Consider the following 6,613-nt stretch of genomic DNA (forward strand, 5'->3'; position numbering starts at 1 on the left):
TTGCCCTAGCAACCCCCATCTGTGTTGCTCCAGGGTGCTTCAGCAGCCCTATTCCTCCTGCTAGTAGCAGGCACCCTGGTGCCCTGTTCTCCTCTCTCCTTCCTGGGGCATCTCCTTAGGAGCGGGGCGCGGGAGTGCCCTGCGACAGTATATATTATGGTGTGTGTATACATGTATTATATACACACACATATATATGTGTTCAAGAATTAGTATATACATGTGTGTATATTTATGTATGCCTGAGAACATAATATGTGGTGTACATTCGTTTACTGTTAAGGATATTTTTATGTTGTTCAAAGAAGGAACAATTTGATTGTCAGAGCTTAGATGTTTTTATTGCACTGTTTTAAAGGTATAACTGAAGGTTCTGGGATTGCTATCAAGTCAGATATACTACCTGAAAGAATCCCCTTCTGTCATTTTCTAGGGTTTTCTTGATGACATTCTCTAAGTTTGAATGTCTATACATTTTAGTAGAGGACTTAGTCTTAAAGTTTGCTTTCTCTGGCTCTGTACACACATTCAGATGACATGTGAGAATTCTCCTTCATTTGTTCTCCTGGTAGAAAAAACTAAACAGAGACACCTGAACAGATATTTGAATGCTGAGTCCTTGAAGGACAGATATCTTGCAATGCTGACACTGTGCAGCCAGGGCCCTTCTGCACACATTTCAGTATGCTCTGCAGGCTTTCTCAGTCTGTCCAGGGACAGAACAGCAAGGCATAAGGCAACCCTGGTTGGCTGACCCAGACTATTCTCAGTCAGCGTGTTCTGGTGTCTGCTTGGTTGGACTCTGTCACAAAAGAGAAAATGGTATAAATCAATGGCAATAGGAATTCATTCAGATATCACTATCATCAAATCAGTTACTAACTTTTCTGAGCTATTCTGAGTAGGAAGCACATAGAAGAAAAAACACATACCAGAGTCATATAGCTAATTTATTTAGGTATTTATTCTACCCTTAGTGTGTTTATTTCAAGTTTGTATTCATGTAGATTTCACTATGTATTGCATTGTCTGTTTATTGATTATGCATTGTCTGTGCATAATCATCTTACAGTTTGGCAGAAACAGGCATGCCCTGGGGTCTTCCTCCTGTTCCTGGTGTAAGGGCATAAAGGATGAAATGTATTTTGTTCCAACTTCAGTTTTTTTCTTAATTCCATGGCAGCAAGACAGAAACTGGACACCATTCAGAGTTGGGTATGTCTGCTTGATACCTTGTTTACAGTAGTCACAGTACACCACCCCTCTTTGTGGCTGGCTGTTCCAAGGGTCAGGCTATATCATCACAAAGACTGTTGAAACTGATAACACCTTGATCTGTACTGTATTACCAGCTTATAAAATATGTAGTGCATATATATGTGTGTGTGTGTGTGTGTCTACACACGCACATTTACTGTGCAGTAACTGAAATTACTGTACCATATGGGTGCACATCTACACTATGCTATAAATATGGCAGCTTACTCCAACTTGAGTGTAAATTTGATACATTTATCATGCAAGTATCAAATTTATGCCCATTAGTTACTGCATAGAGTAATACACATATAGACACCTTACTGTGCAGTAACACTGTGTGTGTGGACTGACTTGGGACTAACTTTAGTCCCAAGTCAGTCCACACACACAGCGTTAATGTGCTTTAATGACTGCACATGTAGACACCGGCCTATTCTGTGCATTAATGTGCTGTGTAGTAAATTTGAGCCAGCATAAATGCACATGTAGACATGCCCAGGAGCTGGGCATGATGCCAGGTGAGTCTCTCCCCCAGCAGCCAAGTGGGTCCCCCCCACCCCCTCCAGTGTCAGACCCACAACAGGCTCCTCCCCTGTGCCCCCTCCACTTTCTTTCTGCAGCTTCAACTTTCCCTCTGTTCCCTTCTCCCTCCCCTTACTATCAGCGCAGCTCAGCTCAGGCTCAGGCTGGGTTCCCTCCTGGGCACAGAGCACATGCAACATCTGTCCCCTGCCCATCCAGTCAGTGGCATCAGCACTGCTGCATGGCCCAGTAAGGGCTGAGCTTCCACTTGCTGTGCTCTGGGAGGGAACATCGGCCAGTAAGGGTGTGGGGAGCAGGAAGAGGCAGACAGTGCAGGGAGTTGGAGGGGGGGCACAAAGTTTATAGGGTATGGGGAGAAGTGGCACAAGCTATGGGGAGCTGGAGATGGGTAGGAAGGCTGCACAGGGAAAGCAGGGGCTGAGGGAAAAGGGGCTCCCTGTCTCCCAAATTTACCACTTGACTCTCTCCAGTCACTATTTTCTCTGCTGTAGCAGTGGTAGAGGGAAGAATTCAAGACTAACATCTTTTAATAGGTTCTATACCTGGAAAATTGTAATAATAAATGTATACTTTTTCCATATATAGAATCTAATTACTTGGGGGAGGGATCTTAAATTCAGGGTTGACTTTGATCAGGTAAATATGGTAATTCTGTCAAGTCTATGCCATTTTGCAGGAAGGAAGGAAGGTTTTGAGGGAGGGAGCTAGAGGTTATAACCCAGTGATTAAGGAACTTACCAGGAAAAAAAGACCTGGGTTCTGACTTCTGTTCCAGGGATTCTTTATGAATTCAGTCCAATGACTGATTACTACAATTCCAGCATTTGATGGTAGTTTGAATGGGAGGAGAGAGGGCAAAGCAACCTGAAAGGTAACATTTTTCACAAATTTGTCAGGAAGGAAAATCTTTTCCCTTATTTTTTTGTTTTGTTTTTATTTGGATAGAAGTTCAAACTTTCTTGTCTTCCATGGGGGAGCTACAGATACTTCCATAAGATGGAAGAAATATAGTGTTCCTAAGAATTATTATTTCCTTTTCTGGTCTTTCCTACACCTCTTCACATTATTTTGTTTCTTGATTGGTAGCATTGGGAATTTATTATTGTATTTTCTTATATACTACACGCTCACCCCTGAATAAGATATATACCTCATTTTTGAAAGGCAGAATGAAGACAAAAAAGATCTTTCTTCAAAAATACTGGTAAGAGCAGTAGTTTTTTCAGAGAGCAGTATTTTCAGAACAGTATTTTCAGTCTTGGTCTGAGTGTGTGTGTAGGTGCACTCAGAACAATATATTGTGGCTGCTCTGTTAACTCCCTAGTTATAGGATGGCACAGGCACTGCTTGGTGACCAAACTGCTTAGCCCCTTTTCCATTCTTGAGCTGAGCTGGTGGGATCCCAGCTTATGGAGCTTGAGCACCTGGGGCAAGGGGAAAGATAAAGTGCCTGCTTGTTCGCTGTGCCGCCTCCTGTGAAGCACATGCAGTGTTACTTTCTTTTTTCCTCCAAGTCTGTCACATCCAGCCCTTTACTTCTGGACACTGTAGCCCATGGTTCTTCCCCTGGAGCCAGGGCTTCTGTAGGACCTTCATACCGACTACATTTTTTTTTCTACATAAGCACTCAACTCCTTGGGTGCAGGGAGGTTCTTAGGTTCTTTGTGCTGGGGTTCACTGGGAACTCTTTTCCTTAGGAGCCTCCTTCTCTCAGATTGGGTCTTACCAACTCAGCTGGTAACCTTTTATGAGGACCAGGTGCTCATTACCTTATTGTCCAGCAGCTACTTAAATGTGGGCCAGAATATACTCATTCCCCTTTGAGAAGACTGTTACCAGTAAGCTGGGCACTAACTGTCTTTAAAGGAGACAGTCGGCCTCCTGAATTGGCTTATTTTATCTTTAACGTTACTAATTCTTAAATCTGAAATTATCAAATAGATTTTGGCTCTCTGTACCACAGTGAACTCCTGAATATTTTTTTGGTAAACTTCTAATAAAGATAATTTTCTGAAACTTATCATCCCTTTCTTAATTTATTTCCATTTCAATCAGTGGAGTTCTTTGCACAATGAGGAGTAAGAATTCCAAAATATCAGAGAAACATGTAAGTGCACCGGACCAGGATTTCTTGCAGAACTCCCCCCCTGTAAAATAACTTCAGTTATACAGTGTAACCATAGTACAATAGTAATTTTTACATACAGCTGTAATATTTAAACTTGAAGTAACTTTTAATATGTTTTTCATAAATATATCAGATACATGAATACTTTGTCTTTTGCAACATTTATATCATATAAGTTTTCTAGACTGGAGTTTTTTAAAGTACTATTTAAATTGTATATGCATGTATTCTCATACAAACACCCTTATCTTATGTATGTGCATACACATATGATATAATTGAATATTTATTACAAGTATGTTATCTTTACACTTAAATATATATTTACACATTGGAAAATATGTGATTGAATTGCAGAATCATATCATACATGCCCATAAATCTATGACCTATTTTTTGCCCATTAAACCACTCCCATCTTATTCTGACTTTACACATTTCTGAACACTTTTAAATAAACACCATTTTTTAAAGTCTGTCTGCTATTGAATTAGGTATTTTTGAACCTTCATTACATTATTATTCTGTATGTTGAGTTCTGTAGATTAATACTATAGAAATGTTTCCTTCCTGTCTTGATATAGGTTCAGTCATTGACTCATAATGTGTTTTGCCTCAAAAATGTTCAAGTCTAATTTCTCTTGGGTAGAAATGGAATTCCTGTTCTAGGAAAAAGGGATGGGAAAACCCTAACTTGGAATGTTTTATCAAGCTGATCAGAACATTATACAGGACATGAATGTAAGGATATTCAGTTGTCATCCTTGGGCATTATTGATGTGTTTGTCAGTGTTGAAGTCTCAGGGATTGTGGTACCAGCAAAACTTTACAGCCAAGAGATTCCAACACTAGTCTTGTCTTAAAGAACAACCACAGGCCTGGTTCCATGGCAAAGGCTCAGCTGTTACACCTTAAGGCTAAAAACCTTCTCTGACTGTCATCCTCTCCCACCCCCCTCATCCCCCAGCTATTACTTATCACTTGAGGGCTGGTGAGCAGGGACCTGACTAGGACCTATAGCTGTGAGTTGCTAGTATAGGGCTGGTGAGCCAGTTCAGGCTTATATTGCTGCTCTAGGTGAAGGTTTTTGAGAGATGGGTTGGGAGGGTGAGACAGAAACATGAAGCTGGGAAGCAGAGAGTTAATGGGATGGGTGTGGGTAATGAAATGGAAGGTGGAAAGGAAATGTGGGTTGGGAAGGGTGAAATGAAGGAAATCAACTACTGAAGGATAAAATAAAAAGTAGTAAGAAAAAATTTAAAAAGAAATAAAGAAGGTCTTATGGTTTAATAAAACTGAGATTTTAGCTTTGGGTATGGTGGGCACAAGTTGTGCTTCCAAGGGTGGCTGGGAAGTCAGAACAGTGAGAGAAGGTGCTTTTTGGGGAGCTACTACCTCTGTCTTGGGAAGAAAGCCCCAGCTCATGGGGACCCTAATCAGCCTCCCTATCTTGTTCTCCTGACCCCTCCTAGAGCCTAGTCCTGGACCCATTTGTGCCCTGCAAACTGATAGCTGGCATATGTTCTTCAGGCTGTTTATATGGGGTGGCACCCGTGGAGGTGGGAAGGTCAGACCCTTGGGGGCAGGAAGAGAAGTTACCAAGTCCTCTAACTTGTGCAACATCTTTGGAGTAGCAATAAGTTTGAAGAAGACTATTACTGTGCACCAAGCTCTTCAGAACTAGTTCTGGATATCACCCTAGATACTACTCATCTGTATGTTGTTGACTGTTTTTTCCACCTTGGCTCTGCTGTTACCAGCAGTGTAGATCTTGATACTGAGCTTGCTAGTAGAATTGAACTTTGTTTTTTTGCAAGACAGAGCCTGAAACAATAACAAACTGTCAACTAAAGTGAAAATTTGTATTTATGAGATATATTTTATCCACTCTTCTATATGGCTCAGAAACATGAACAACCTACACCAAACATATCAAAAGACTAAACAGCTTTCAGATCAGATGCCTGCATAAAATTCTTCAAATAAGATGGCAAAACAGGATGACAAATGTGGAAGTGTTAAATTGTGCTGGTAGGTCATTCATGGGAATATTGATTAGTAAGAAGACTCAAGTGGCTTGGTCATGTCAAGCGAATGCCAGATCACAGGTTCTCAAAGAATGTGCTGTACTATGAGGTGCATGAAGGGCCCAGAGAGAGAGAGGTGAACCACTGTGCAGATTTTGGGTGCTTGTAAAGATGACTTACCGTCTTTTGGAATCTCTGTGGACGATTGAGAAAGGAGTGCAGAATGCCATTCTGGTTGGTGGAGCCAGCTTGCAGATGCAGCAGGACACTGCTGGGTGGACTGGATCTAGTTTTGTGATGACCGGTGTCAGAGAAGGAAAGAATCTGCTGTTCAGATTCAGAGCATTGCTAGTGCATGGGTGTAGCCCAACTGTGGGCAGGACTTCACCTGCGCATCAGACTCAGCAGGCATCAAAGAAGTCATCGGCACGTACACCGGGCGCTATAAAGATTCTACACCTTGTACAGCCATCCCTCCCTCCCATCTCCTGACAGGGCTGCACATTGGGCCCTGTGGCGGGCCAGTAGGGGGCGCTCCTGCATTGAGCCGCCCACCTCCCTGCGCCCGACCACCTTCCAGACTCCGAATGCCTCCCTAGGGGTGCCTTATGCTCGGCCGACCCCTCTCCCAGAGCACACTCGCTAGTCTGGGGGT

This window comes from Crocodylus porosus, unplaced genomic scaffold (assembly GCF_001723895.1).
Source record: "Crocodylus porosus isolate Cpor-Errol unplaced genomic scaffold, CroPor_comp1, whole genome shotgun sequence".
NCBI lineage: Eukaryota > Metazoa > Chordata > Crocodylia > Crocodylidae > Crocodylus > Crocodylus porosus.